The following is a 14,245-nucleotide window of genomic DNA, read 5'->3' as shown; positions in this document are numbered from 1 at the left end:
AGCACACATGGCGTGAAGCGCAAGGACCAGCATAAAGATCCTGGTTCGAGCACCTGCTCCCCACCTGCAGGGGAGTCACTTCACAGGCGGTGAAGCAGGTCTACAGAAGGTGTCTGTCTTTCTCTCCTCCTTTCTGTCTTCTCCACTCTCCATTTCTCTCTGTCCTATCCAACAATGATGACATCAACAACAACAATAATAACTACAACAACAATAAAATAAGGGAAACAAAAAAGAAAATAAATAATAATAATTAAAAAGACAACGTTTCTCCCTGTGGTGTGAACTCTCAGAATTACTCTCATGACAGGCATTGAGAAAACAAAAGAACCAGTAGGAAAGCAACGCTCTCAACTTTTGCCCTGTGCCCTACAGCAGAGGTAGCTGTGATTATCGCGTTTTACTTTACATCCATACATGTAACTAGAAGCTTGTAACTTTTGACCACTTTCTTCAATCCTCCCTCCCCAGCCCTCTTCCACTAGTGACCACCAGTTTAATCTCTGTATTTCTCTGCTTGTCCTCCTCCTCCTGCTCCTCCTCCTTCTCCTAGTCCTCCTCCTCCTTCCCATTCTCATTCTTCCTCATCATCCTTTTCTTTTTAGAATATACGTATTAGTGAAAATATTTATCCGTCTCACTTACTTCATTTAACATCGTGTCTTTAAGTCTATCAATGTGGTTTCTAATGGCTGAATTGGAAACTTCATAGCTAAATTATCTTCCATTGTACATGTATTTCACAGCTTCTTTATCCATCCTTCTGCTGATGGACACTTAGATTTTTTCCATAACTTTGTCATTGTAAATAATGATCTTATAAATATAGGGGGTGGGGACTGGGTGGTGGTTTGCCCAGTGAAGTAAGCATATCACCATGTACAAGGACCAGGGTTTGAATCCCCACTCCCCACCTCAAGGGGAAATGCTTCATGAGCAGTGATGCGGGTCTGCAAGTGTCTGTCTTTCTCTCTCCCTTTCTATCTCTCCCTCACCCTCAATTTCTGGCAAATAGAAATAGAAAGAAATTTTAAAAAGGGGGGGGGGAGGGATGACCGCTGGGAGAGTGGATTTGTAGCACAGGCACCAAGCTCCAGTGATATGCCTGGTGGCTAAATAAATAAAATAAATATGGAGGGGGTGCAAAGAGTTCCTCTTCTTCTTCTTCTTCTTCTCCTCCTCCTCCTCCTCCTCCTCCTCCTCCTCCTCCTCCTCCTCCTCTTACTCCTCCTCCTCCTCCTCCTTCTTAGTGTTTCCATCTCCTTTGAGTAACTATCCAGAAGCAGAATCACTGGGCGGTGATTCTGTTTTGTTAATTTTTTGAGGAGTCACCACACTGCTTTCCCAGATTTACATTTATACTTACACCGTGCCCAGCTTCCTTCTCTCCACATCCTCACCTCCACGTAGTGTTAGCGGTGGTCTTTTCAACCATGGCTGTTCTAACAAGTGTGACGTGACACCTCCTCTCCTGGTTTTCTTTCATTTACTTAGTTATTTTTGCCTCCAGGGTTATTGCTGGGACTCAGTGCCTGCACTATGAATCTACTGCTCTTGGAGGTTATATTTTCCCGTTTGTTGCCCTTGTTGTTTATCGTTGTTGTTACTGTTGTTGTTATTGAATAGGACAGAGAGAAATTGAGAGAGGAGGGGAAGACAGAGAGGGGGAGAGAGAAACATAGACACCTGTAGACCTGCTTCACCACCTGTGAAGCCACCCCCCCTGCGGGGGTGGGGGTGATCCAGGGGCTCGAACCCATATCCTTAGGCTGGTCCTTGCACTTTGTGCCATGTGCACTTAACCCGCTGTGCCACTGCACAGCCCCCTTCCTCTCCTGGTTTTCATTTGAATTCCCCTAATGACTAGTCATATGGAATACCTTCCCATGAACCCTGTGTCTTCCTTGATGCGACTTAATGCTCATGATTGAACTGATGGTCTTCAAACTCCTTTCCCAAATTTTAGGGTTGTTGTAATGGAATTCTTTACAACCTTCAGCCTGGACACCAGTGTTGTGAGGAGAAGTATATCCCTTCTGTCATGAATTCAGCTGGCATTTGTTGTGGTGGTCAAATACAAGAGTCCCCAAGTGGATCATCAGTGCCATTACGAGTACTACTCAATAGTTCTACCAGGTGAGGGTCATTTCAAGGTACACTGAGTAACTCAGGGAACCAGAGAAAGCAAACATAGGACTCAAGTACCTCCCCAATAAAAATCAAACCCCTGACATGCAGCCAGTAGCTGTCTTTTTTAAATAGCATGTCTTCTTTGAGCTCTACTGAAGTTCAAACAAGGCTAAAAATAGAGGAACAAGTACTAGAACATATGCTAACATAAACTTCCTTTATATCCAGACCTTATTTTAACAGGACTTCATGTTTTCACCATGCATTCCTAATTTCTGAGCGGTCTGCTCCATGAAGCTGCCCTCCACTCCTTTCTTATTTTTTCCCCCAACTTTGATACCATCATCCTAGACAATATTTGCAGCCCACATCCATGTTAGCTATTGGGTGCAGGCAAAAACTAGTAGTCATGGGCCCTTTGAAATATACCTAAAAATAGACTTCCTATTTATAATAGGAAAAGTAAGTCTATTTAAAATAGACTTACTCCATCATGAAGACCCCAAATCTCATCTGATATATTCTTACTTTCAGGTGCCTTATTACTAAGCAATTTGTTCTACTTTACATCTTTTTTTTCTACTGCCCCCCAATTCAATATTGTTTTATAAAATAAAAAATAAATGATAACAGGGATATAATTTCACACCTTTCCCTCCCACCACCAGAGTTCTGTATTCCCATCCCATCCATTGGTAACTGAATTAGTTCTCCCAAGAGCAAAGATATGGGGTTGACTATTATTTCCATAACTATAAATATTTATATATATCTGCCTATTTTTTTCCTATGGTCCTGCCTTCGCTTCCTTTCTTTTTTGTCAATTTATTTATTGATTTACATTCAACAGTAAATACAATAGTTTGTACATGCATCACATTTCTCAGTTTTCCACATATCAATATGGAATTGGATTCTAACCACGAGTCATGTTTATCTGAGATGTCCTCACCATTGGCGTCCACTGGTTGCTCTGACTGGGTAGGTTGTCCTGCAGCTGCGAACAGCAAAAGGGGCTTTCTCACTTTGCCTTTTTTTCCCTCCTATATGCCAGCTGACAGAACAAGCCATTTCCTGAAATTCAAGGACACCAAATGATGTCCAGTGGCTTTAAGAAAGAATAAAGATAATAATTCTCTATTCTTAAATTGATTTAATGGGAATTTTTGATTTGATGGGAAATAATTGATTTTTCTATCACAGTTATTTATTTGGTACATTGACCTGTCACCTTTTTCAATCCTAAAACAAAATGTCAGATGCAAACTAAGAGGGCAATCTGTTTTGTCTGTTTACAAACAAAGTTCAACTTTTCCTGAGGCCAGGTGATGGCATTTCTGGTTAAGTGCGTACAGTTCAGTGCTCAAGGACCCAGGTTCAAGTCCCTGGTCCCCTTCTGCAGGGGGAAAGCTTCATGAGCAGTGAAGCAGGGATTGCAGGAGTCTCTCTGTCTCTCTCCCTTTTTTATCTCCTCCTACACTCTCAATTTCTCTCTGTCTCTATCCAGTAGTAAATAAATAAATACATTAGTAAAGATATTTTCCCCTAAAAATGAAATGTTATGGAAGTAAAAATCACTTGTTCAGTCACAAAACTTGTTTTTTTTCTGTTTGGCTAACTGGGGGGATTAATAGCTTACAGTCCACAGATAGTAAATGCAATAGTACATGTGTAATATTTCTCAGTTTTCTGAATAACACTCCCGCCCCCCTGTTTGGCTGTCCTCTGCCATCATGTTCCAGGATATGCCCCAGCCCTTTCCTTTGGTGCTAGACACCAAGTCCAGTCCTAGCTCTGCTTTGTGTTTCTTGTTCCCCTTTCTTATTTCTCAAGTTCTTCCTCCCATGAGTGACATCACCCCATATCCATCCTTCTCTTCCTGGTTTATCTCACCTCACATGATTCCTTCGAGCTCCCAGAACTTTTTGATAATAGTGTCAGGGCATAAAAGAAGCCATCCTGTTCGTCTCTGGCTTCTTCAGAAACTGGACTTTTAAACAACCATGAGGCAGAGGGGCCAAGAGTAACACATCCACTTCCTGTACTCGTGGGACACACCCAGCAGTTGAGAGTCTCACATCAGTGCTCTGGCGTGTTCTTTTTAAAGAATTTAGTAAGGCAAAGGTCACAAGGAAAGAGAAATGGGAATCATCTAGGAGGAATCCCCAGAAATAGTGCAGGGAGCAAAGGCATGTAAATTTCAGATCTGCTGTCTCCATGGATTATATTTTCCCTGGAACTTTTTTCCTCAAGGGAAAGATTTTTCATATGAATATCTCTTTCCAAAAGTCACCTCTGTCCTATCTTCAGGATTCTGCCCATGAAAGAAACCAGTTTCCAAAGTTACATTTGGATTAGGAGATATTTTTGTTAACTTACAGTAGTTTTTTTTTTTTTTTAATAATTTTATTAGGGGATTTGTAGTTTATAGTAAATACAGTTATTGGTACAAGTGTAAAAGTTCACAGTTTTCTGCAAAACACTCTCACCCCCAGCCTAGGTCCTCCTGCACCATCGTGTTCGTGTGCGTGTGCATGTGCATGTGTGTGTGTGTGTTTGGCTTGATATTTATTTATAGTCATTTTGTTGGGGCTTACTGGTTCACAGTACAGTTGTTGGCGCATGGGTGCCACGTCTCATCTCCCTGTGAGAGGTGTTTGCAGAACACTCACCTCCAGCATGTCCTTCCCCACTGTCAGGCACCAGGCCCCCCAGGACAACTTATTTCCTAGTGGTCATTTAATTTTTAGCAGGTTCCCCTGGAGTTGGTGCATGATTGCTTGTTTACCAAGTGCCAAAAGATTTGATTGACGTGACCATTGGGCAGTCGTGTGGCTTTATTCCCTCCAACAACGATTTTCACCTCTCCACGGTGTCTGCTTACCTCTTTCCATGCCTTCCATTCCCTGACACTAGTATACCTTAGTATTCAAATCAAAGACTAAGTCCTTCTCCAAAGACTACTGTTACATGACGTGTAATTGACTTTAATTTATGAAGTAGAAAATTATATATATTGCCCTCTGTGGTGTCTGTTTTCCTAATGAAGGTTATCTTCAAGTATAAAGAGATCACGTACTTTTTAGCCATGCATGTGTTATCAGCGTCCAGGTTTTGGCTATTACAAGTCATGCTGCTGTAAATAAACATAGATGTACATAGATCCCTTCGGATAGGTTTTTGCTTTGGGGCGAATCTGTAGGAAAAGAACTGCTGGATCTTAGGGAGGTCTGTTTCTAGTGTGCTGGTAAGTCTCCAGGCTGCTTTTCACACCGGTTGAACCAATGTCCACTCCTACCAGCAGCGCACAAGTGCCCTCTTCTCCCACATCCTCTCCAACATCTGTTCATTTGTCTTTTCTCTCCACCTCCTACTATGTCAATTTGGATATGAGCTTGCCCACTTAGACCTCCATTTTTTAATTACAGAAGCCCTATGCAAGGTCTACTTCTGAATTCCTTTAAATCGGTTCAGGTTTAGAAAGGCTGTCATGACATCAAGAAACAAAGCTGTCAGGTCATGGGAAACGCCCAGAGTGCTTCCATCCTAGGCATTCATCTCAGAGTACCAAAGTGAAGCGATTAGAGTGATGCTACCTTAAGACAGTAGCCTTTGATGACTAGTTTAACACCATTCACATCGTAAAAGAGAGCACAGTGACCCCAAACTATCTTGTATCTACATGTCCTTAATTGCCCTGCCAGGGCAAGCCTGAGAGGGGTATGGGATTTGATATTTAATAAGACTGAAATATGAATAAATAATATTTACTTCATCTTTTTGCAGTTTTCCTCCTTACTCCCCATCATGAAAAGCTGCAAAGAAAATAATGCTTATTCCCATCCCCCCCTTTTTTATAAATATGCTAATGACCCCAAGCTAAATGTTAATGTGGGTCGTTCTTTGATAAGAATAACAATTAACTGTGAAGAAGGCATGGTAGCTTTTAAAGAGAAAACATTTTCAAGCCTGTCCTGAAATAGATTCATTTTGAGAGGTTAATGAGAAGGTGACCGATCCCTGTATCTCATGTCTAATAGTCCTTTTTTTTTTTTTTTGAGGAAAAAAACTCGTTTTTCTTCTTATTGATATAACCCACATCCCTTTTGTATGAAACCTTTCCTTCTGTCAGCAACTGAGTAAGATTCTGAGGGATTTGGGGAAATATGGGCTAAAATATTTAAAGCCATTAATTTTTTTTAATTGAGGGATTACTGTTTTACAGTCTACAGTAAATACAATCGTTTGTACATGCATAGCATTTTCCAGTTTCCCACATAACAATACAGCCCCCACTGGGTCCTCTACCATCCTGTCAAAGCCGTTAATATTCATTATACTCCGGATGGCTTTTTACAAAATTCTGGTTGTCCCAATGCAAATAACTTCTCCAAGCTGCTGTGGTTCTCAGTAATACTACAATGACGCCGCTACCCCCACCATGTCACGTTTATGTTAAAGAAAGTAACACTTGGGAGTCAGGTGGTAGCGCAGCAGGTTAAGCACAGGTGGTGCAAAGCTCAAGGACTAGAGCAAGAATCCCAGTTCAAGCCCCCGGCTCCCAACCTGCAGGGGAGTCGTTTCACAGGCGGTGAAGCAGGTCTGCAGGTGTCTGTCTTTCTCTCCCCTTCTCTGTCTTCCCCTCTTCTCTCCATTTCTCTCTGTCCTATCCAACAACCAAAACAATAATAGCTACAACAATAAAACAGCAAAGGCAACAAAAGAGAATATATAAATATTTTTTTAAAAAAAGATAACAATTAAAAAAAAAGAAAGTAACACTTTGTGACCTTTACAAAGTCTAGACTTTGTCCGTTCTGTCACATAGGCACACCCTCATAGATATCATGTATTATATATATGTGGGGTTACATATATATTAAATGTAATTGCTAATTTAATATTATGCTGTGTTATAAACTAATGTGGATATATTATATGCTGAGAGTGTTTTATATGCTAACAATTATAGAATAGTGTAAAAATGTACTTACTATTAATATATATGACTTGTGTATACATATACAGTATGTCAATGCTATATTATATGCATAAATATTAGTTTAGGTTTTTTACACAAAATCCTGCTAATAATATTACATTATATGCTAATCACAGACATGTCTAGATAGAGCATCAATCTGGTTATAGCTTATATTTGTATCGTAAGTGTACCGTCTGTGTACAGAAGCATTTGGATGTGCAAATATATATGTATAAACACATTGAGACATCATGCATATGGCATATTTAAGAGGAATTTTTAAATATATTTTAGTGTTCTTCCTATCTTCTAGAAGCTTCTTCATACCATAGATAAGTTCCCTGAATATTGTGAAGCCTTGGAGCCCAAGGCAACAGGAAAAAAGAAGCTTTTCTTCATATCCTGGTGCCCAGAACATCCTGGCAAGGGAGTGAAGCTGTGACAGTGAAGCTTACTGTCCCCACAGCCCAGCCAGCCACCAGATGCTGATTTGCTCCAGTGGCCTTAGCTCCTTCTCCGTGAGTGGACCTTTCCAGGGCAAGTATTTTATTTGGTGAAATACTTGGATAAAGACATCGCACTCATTGGTGGTGTCTTCCCTGGATTGAAGACCCCACCAATGTGTCCTGGAGCTCAGCTTCCCCAGAGACCCACCCTACTAGGGAAAGAGAGAGGCAGACTGGGAGTATGGACCGACCAGTCAACGCCCATGTTCAGCAGGGAAGCAATTACAGAAGCCAGACCTTCTACCTTCTGCAACCCTCAATGACCCTGGGTCCATGCTCCCAGAGGGATAGAGAATGGGAAAGCTATCAGGGGAGGGGGTGGGATATGGAGATTGGGTGGTGGGAATTGTGTGGAGTTGTACCCCTCCTACCTTATGGTTTTGTTAATTAATCCTTTCTTAAATAAATAAAAAAAAAAAAAGACATCGCACTCGGGGGTTGCCAGTGCGGGTAGGGAAGCAGTGTAATGGTTACGCCAAAGACTTGAACGCCGGAACTCTGAAGTCACAGGTTCAGTCTCCAGCACCACCAGAAGCCAGAGTTGTGCAGGGCTCTGGTAAATAAATAAAAATAAAGTCTTGAGAAATGGCAGCCGGGCCCAGAAGGTGGCACAGTATTTGTATACAGTCTCCCTTACAAGTGTGAGTCCCATCCCTGGCATCGCATATGCCTGAATGAGGTTCAGGACACCCCCACCCCCACTGCACATCTCCTCTCTCTCTCTCTCTCTCTCTCACACACATACACACACACACACACACACAAGTAAATGAATAAATATGGTTTAAAGGACAAAATTAGAATCATGTGCAATAGAAATTTGCTGATCTTTTTTTCATTTTGGGGGGGGGACTTTACAATATGGTTGCTGACATGCACACATCAATACATTATGACCCTTCTCACTCCTGCTCAGTCCCAGGTTCACTTAGTGTTTTTCTTTTCCGGATTATTTCTGAAGTTCTGCTTAAAAGTGAGATCATCTAGTATTTGTCCTACTCTTTTTGGCTTACCTTATTTAATATGATACCTTCAAGTTTCATCCAAGATGAAGCCAAGGAGATGATCTCATCATTTTTGATAGCTGAGTAGTATTTTGTTGTGAATATATACCACGACTTCCTTAGTCACTCATCTGTCATAGACACCTAGGTTATTTCCAAGATTAGGTTAATACATGTGCTGCTATGAACATAGGTGAGCATAGATGTCTTCAATGGGTGTGTTTTGTTCCTTGCTGGGTCATAGGTCAGTCCACTTCTGCCTTCTGAGAAGTCTCCAGACTGTTTTCCACAGGGGTTGGACCAATTTGAAATTCCCCCAGCAGTGCAGGAGGGTTCCTTTTTCTCCATATCCTCACCAACATTTGTTGTTACTGTCTTTTCTAATGTATGTCATTCTCATAGGTGTAGAGTGGTATCTCGTCTCATCCTCTTTATTTACATTTCTCTGATAATCAATGACTTGGAGCCCTATTTAGTGATTTATAAGATTACAATAGGGATATAATTTCATACCAATCCCACCACCAATGTTCTGTACCCAACCCCCTACAGCAGTAACTGCCATACTTCTCCCAGGGTCATAGATATGACTTGACTATATATCCCATTTTTGTTCACTTTTAAGACACATCTACACCAGTTACTAATTCCAAATGTCCTTCCTTTTCCCTCTTCCCTCTCATAGAAGAGAAATAGCCCCTGACTTCCACAGGTGTTCTCAGATTCTATCCTTCTCAGAGATGGTATAAAAACAAAGGTTCCTGGTCACAAACATTCTGGATCCTGGTGGAACTTGGGTTCAGAGCCCCTCTGGTCATCTTCCCCTAACATCTCCCCACTTTGGGAGCATGAACCAAAAATTTTTGGACCATTTTTTCATATGGCTGTAGTCTTCAGAATCTGTTCTTTAGTGAAGATTCTGTCTATATTCTCTCCTTGTCTTTGGATGGAGTTGCTTGGTTTTTTGTTGTTGTTGTTGTTGTTGTTGTTGTTGTTGTTGCTGAGTTTGATGATTTCTGAATCAACCCCCATTTTCTTAAAAACTTTTGCTAACCAGGTAGACAGGGCCTGATAATAAGTCTCGTTTCCTCCTGCAGCCTTGCCGGACACTCTGCCCATTTGTTGGAAGCTAGCCTCACCTGCAAGCTGGCGCGTGGGCGTGTGAACGTTCACACATGTGAAGACATCTGTGATGCTAAAGCTTTGCCATTGGCTTGAGTTTTGCAGCTCCAGTAGGAGCGTCCTCTTTCTAGTTCTGTCTACCAGCAGGAGGAAGACAGGGATGGTACACAGAGCAGTCACAGCCTGTCTGCATAGCTCACGCCCTGGTTGCTGCTGTTCTGATCTGACAGGTGAAGTCTGCTGTCCAGATGAGCCTCACCACCAGGGAACCGCCGGCCCGGGTGACACCTGCTGCCGCCGGATGCCCTGCTCCCGCCTGGGACACTGGCTCTTCTGCAGCAGGAGGCTCCAGGATGGCCAGGCCTGGCCACACTGCGGTGGGCAGATGGTGACCCAGGACGTGGAGTGCTGTGGTGGTGCGGAGGATGGCGTGCTGCACAGGCGTCTGCCAGGTATAGGCCGACCCGCTGAGGGGTTCCTGGGAGTAGCAAGGGAAAAGTTTAGCCAGAAATCACAGGGGCAGTTGCCATGGCAGCCCCCTCCGTGGTAAACCATTTCCTGAAGGTTAGTAAGAAGTCTAGGAGGCAGAGCCCCAACTCTATCACAGGGAGTGCGGGGCTCAAACTTGGAACCTCATGCAGGGAAATCCTGAGCTCCTCTGCTCAGCTAGCCCCAGGCCCTCAGATTGAATGGGTTTTTTTTGTTTGTTTGTTTGTTTAATGCAACAAGCAGATGCATAATGAATAACAAATGTAAAGCAAAAAAACACCTTCTATCCTAAATGCCATGCACTTTCTCAGGAAGACAGAGACATGACTTTTTTTTACAGATACAGACAGAAAGGCAGAGGGGGTCAGGGTGGGAAGGGAGAGAGGGAGTGGAGAGAGATGGGGGGGGGTGGAAGAAAGGGGCACAGCATCAAAGTTACCTTCATTGTGATAGTCTAGGCTGGAACCCAGGTACCAGCCAAAGCGGGCCACTATCCAAATGAGCTATTTCATGGGCCCAGCTCACCTTGCAAAGTAGCACGTTCAGAGACTTGGGAGATAGTTCGGAGGGTGGAGTGCAGGACTTGCATGTATGAAGCCCTGGGTTTGATCCTTGGCCCTATACATGCCTGAAGGCCCTTCTGCTTCTCTCTTTTCCCTGTTTCTGCCTCCTCCATCAAAATTCGGCCTTAAAAAAAAAAAAAAAAGAGTCATGTCCACCACACACAGAAACAAAGCCCAAAACACACATGACTGCAAGAGAATGTTTCTGAGCAGACGCGGTCAAAAGACAAAATCACAGACAATGGTCCTGTCACAATTCTTTTTCTGTTTCTTCTTCTGTAAGGCTCATTAATATTGATCAATTCATATCACTGATGGAATACTTGCAAGTTCACAGTATATGCCCTATATTTTGTGCATTCCTTCCCCAGTTAATCTTTATAACAATTCTACCGGGAAGTTTCTCTCATCCTTTACCTTTTAAAAATATTGTTTAAGTTTATTAATGCAAGAAAAGACCAGGATAGTAGTCATTTTTTTTTTTCCTGTGGTGGTACTAGGGATTGAACTTGGGACCTCCAAACCTCAGGCATGAAAGTCTTGTGCACAACCATTGTGCTACTTCCCTGATCCAAAAGGTACTATGATTATCCACATTTATTTTAAATAGAAAAAAGTGAAACATAGAGATAAGACTTCTGTTTGAGTTTACATAGCTAGGAAGATCTGGAATTGGGAGGGTCCTTGCATTCCAAGCAACTTGGATAACTTGCTTTAAGTAACGAAAATAAGAGAGAGGGAACATTTTTTTAAAAAGCCTGAATTTCCTTAGAAAGGTAAAATAGTAATTTTAGGTCACACTTAAAAATTATCCAATTATACTAATATCAAAATAATGTACTTGGATTCTCTAGTTTCTGCCTCATATATCTTTCCCGGCATATCGGAGTCATGTCCTTGATCACACAACCCAGGAGACAAACTAGAGTAACAACTGCAGCCGAAAGTAATCAACAGGGGCAGGGCGGTGGTGCTGCTGGCTAAGTATGCTGGCTAATAGTATGAAGCACAGGAGCCTCTGCAAGCCCCCGCTCCCCACCTGCAGGGGGGACGCTTCATGAGTGCTGAAATGCAGATCTGCAGGTGTCTCTCTTCTCTCTCCCCCTCTCTTTATCTTCCCCTTCTCTTTCAATTTCTCTCTGTCCTGTCCAATAAAGTGGAAACAAATGGCCACCAGGAGCAGTGGATTCATAGTGCTGTCACCGAGCCCCAGCGATAACCCTGGTGGAAAAAAAGAAAGAGAGAGAGAGAGAGAGAGAGAGAGAGAGAGAGAGAGGAAGGAAGGAAGGAAAGAAGGAGTAGTCAGCATTCATAGTCTCAATCTGACAAACTGAGTTCTGTCTCCCTCGACCATATCACCACATTTAATCCTTTCAATAGGTTTAATATTATCCCCATCCCTCAGATGAAACAAAAACCCTTTAAACAGAAGCTAAAAGCTTTCCCCAGATGACACAGCAAGAGACCTGTCACTGGGTAACTCTGCTGCTAGATGGTGTTATTATCTAACCCTCCCAGTGGAGCTGGGGCAGGGATATTTCTCTCTTATGCTGGCGTGTGGCTGTGTCTGCAGGGTAGCTGTCTTTGCTAGGACTAGACTGGGACAAAGCCCAACTGGGACAGTTGGGCTTTGTGGAGAGTCACCATGAGCATAAGGAAGCCTAGGGGGAGTGAAAGCAGATAAGATGATCCGGGTGTTATTCTTGACTGAAGGAAGAGCACAAGTAATGAAGAATTTACTGAAAGAGAAAAAGCAGATTGGGGGTGGGAAGGCAGGAGGAGTGTGTAAAAGGAAAGAGAAGTCAGAGCCAGGAAGGACTTGCATGCCTGAGGTTCCCAGTCCAATCCCTGGCACAAAAAGATGTTTAAAAACCATTAATAGGAAAGATCTATCCCATAGGAAATAACACTTTTATTTAAAACAGGCGAGTTGAGGGTGGAGTTAGACAGCATAATGATCATGCAAATGCCTTTTCTGCCTGAGGCTCTGAGGTCCCAGGTTCAGTTTCCCACGCCACCATAAGCTAAGCAGTGTTCCAGAAAATAAAATAAAGTAAGTCAGTTGGAATATTGCTAGCAACATGTAAAATGTACCTACCTGTTTTAAGACATGGAGTGAAGACTACTGTCTAGCAGGACATGTTGTTTTCTTTTTCTTTTTCTTTTTTTTTTTTTTATCTTTGGAGGCCATGTGCTTACTTCAGAGTCTTTTAAAGTCTGAAGCCCTCACGTGAGTGAAAGTGCACGGAATGTGCACACACATTTATTGGCAGGTTCACAGCACCTTGAAACCCACCCACAGACCCAGAGGTTGGGATCTCTTTCTTTATTTGCTTCAATGTGAGAGTCCACGGGTCAGTTTTTTTATTCTTTATTAGTCATTTAATGGGTTGCATTGGATTGACCTTCTCGTGGTGCATCCCGTGAGTACCCATTCATTGGGGAAACTGACGATCCTTCCTAGCCGACTGAATCCACATGGATCCCAGTCACTTTCAAAGCCAGCAACAAGCAGCTCCTGACAGCTTTCAGCTTGACGCTGTTGACTGGCTACGGAAGAAGGGCAAACACTAGAAGAAGAAGAAGTCATTTAATAATGATAAACAAGATCGTAAGATAACAGGGGTCCAATTCCCATCCCCTCTGTGGCATTCTTTGTCCCTCTGGGAATATGGACCTAAATTATTTGGGGGGAGCAGGAGGTGAGAGTTCTGGCTCCTGTAATTGTTTCTCCACTGGGCCTGGGCATTGACTGGTGGATCCACACCCCCAGCTTGTTTCTATCTTTCCCTAGTGGGGCAGGGCTCTGGGGAGGTGAGGTTCCAGGATATATTGGTGAGGTCATCTGCCCAGGGAAGTCAGGTTGGCATCATGGTAGGTAGCATCTGTAACTTGGTGGCTGAAAGATGATAAGATATAAAGCAGGACATGTTGTTTAATAAACAGGAACCCAAAAGTAGGATTACAGCAGTTGAAATTAGGGGTCTTCAAGTGGGAAGAAGCTAGGAAGTCTATTTTAGGTCTGTTCCAAGGGACTCATAACTTTAGTAATTTTTGCCTGAGCCTGATAGCTAACATGCAACTGGATTGAGGGTATTATCTGGGAAGATGGTGTCAGAGTTGAGAATAGAGTTAGAACGCTGGATCGGGTGGAGAGTAGCTCCCAGACATGAGGAAAGCATATAAATACTATTGACTGTTTGCCTCCTCAATCTGACCCAGGTCCCCTGTCTATTCACACACAGCACAGGAGCCTGTGTGACCTCTGAGTCCCTGTCAGTCTGAGCTCACTGTCCATGGTCATAGCTGGGAACAGTCTAGGCTGCACTTAGTTCAGGACCCGTCTTCCTTAAGTGGCAGAGTAGGCTGGCCCAGCCTCCCCTCAGAGAGTGGACAGTCCCCACCATGGCTGCTCTACAGTGAGGGCAAGGTCCTGGAAAGGCTCAC

The 14,245-nt window shown here is 42.9% G+C and overlaps 1 long non-coding RNA gene across 1 annotated transcript in view; it reads left to right on the top strand.

Annotated features, from left to right (window-relative positions):
• The first annotated feature begins 1,975 nt into the window (after positions 1-1,975).
• The window catches only part of LOC132534590 (uncharacterized), a 95,932-nt gene continuing 83,662 nt past the window's right edge, over positions 1,976-14,245 (top strand). The window contains exons 1-2 of the long non-coding RNA XR_009546295.1: positions 1,976-2,136; positions 9,977-10,198. This is a non-coding gene — a long non-coding RNA (uncharacterized LOC132534590). The remainder of the gene's footprint in view (positions 2,137-9,976; positions 10,199-14,245) is intronic.

Source organism: Erinaceus europaeus, chromosome 19 (assembly GCF_950295315.1).
Source record: "Erinaceus europaeus chromosome 19, mEriEur2.1, whole genome shotgun sequence".
NCBI classification, from domain to species: domain Eukaryota; kingdom Metazoa; phylum Chordata; class Mammalia; order Eulipotyphla; family Erinaceidae; genus Erinaceus; species Erinaceus europaeus.
This window is presented reverse-complemented; position numbering and strand designations above follow the sequence as displayed.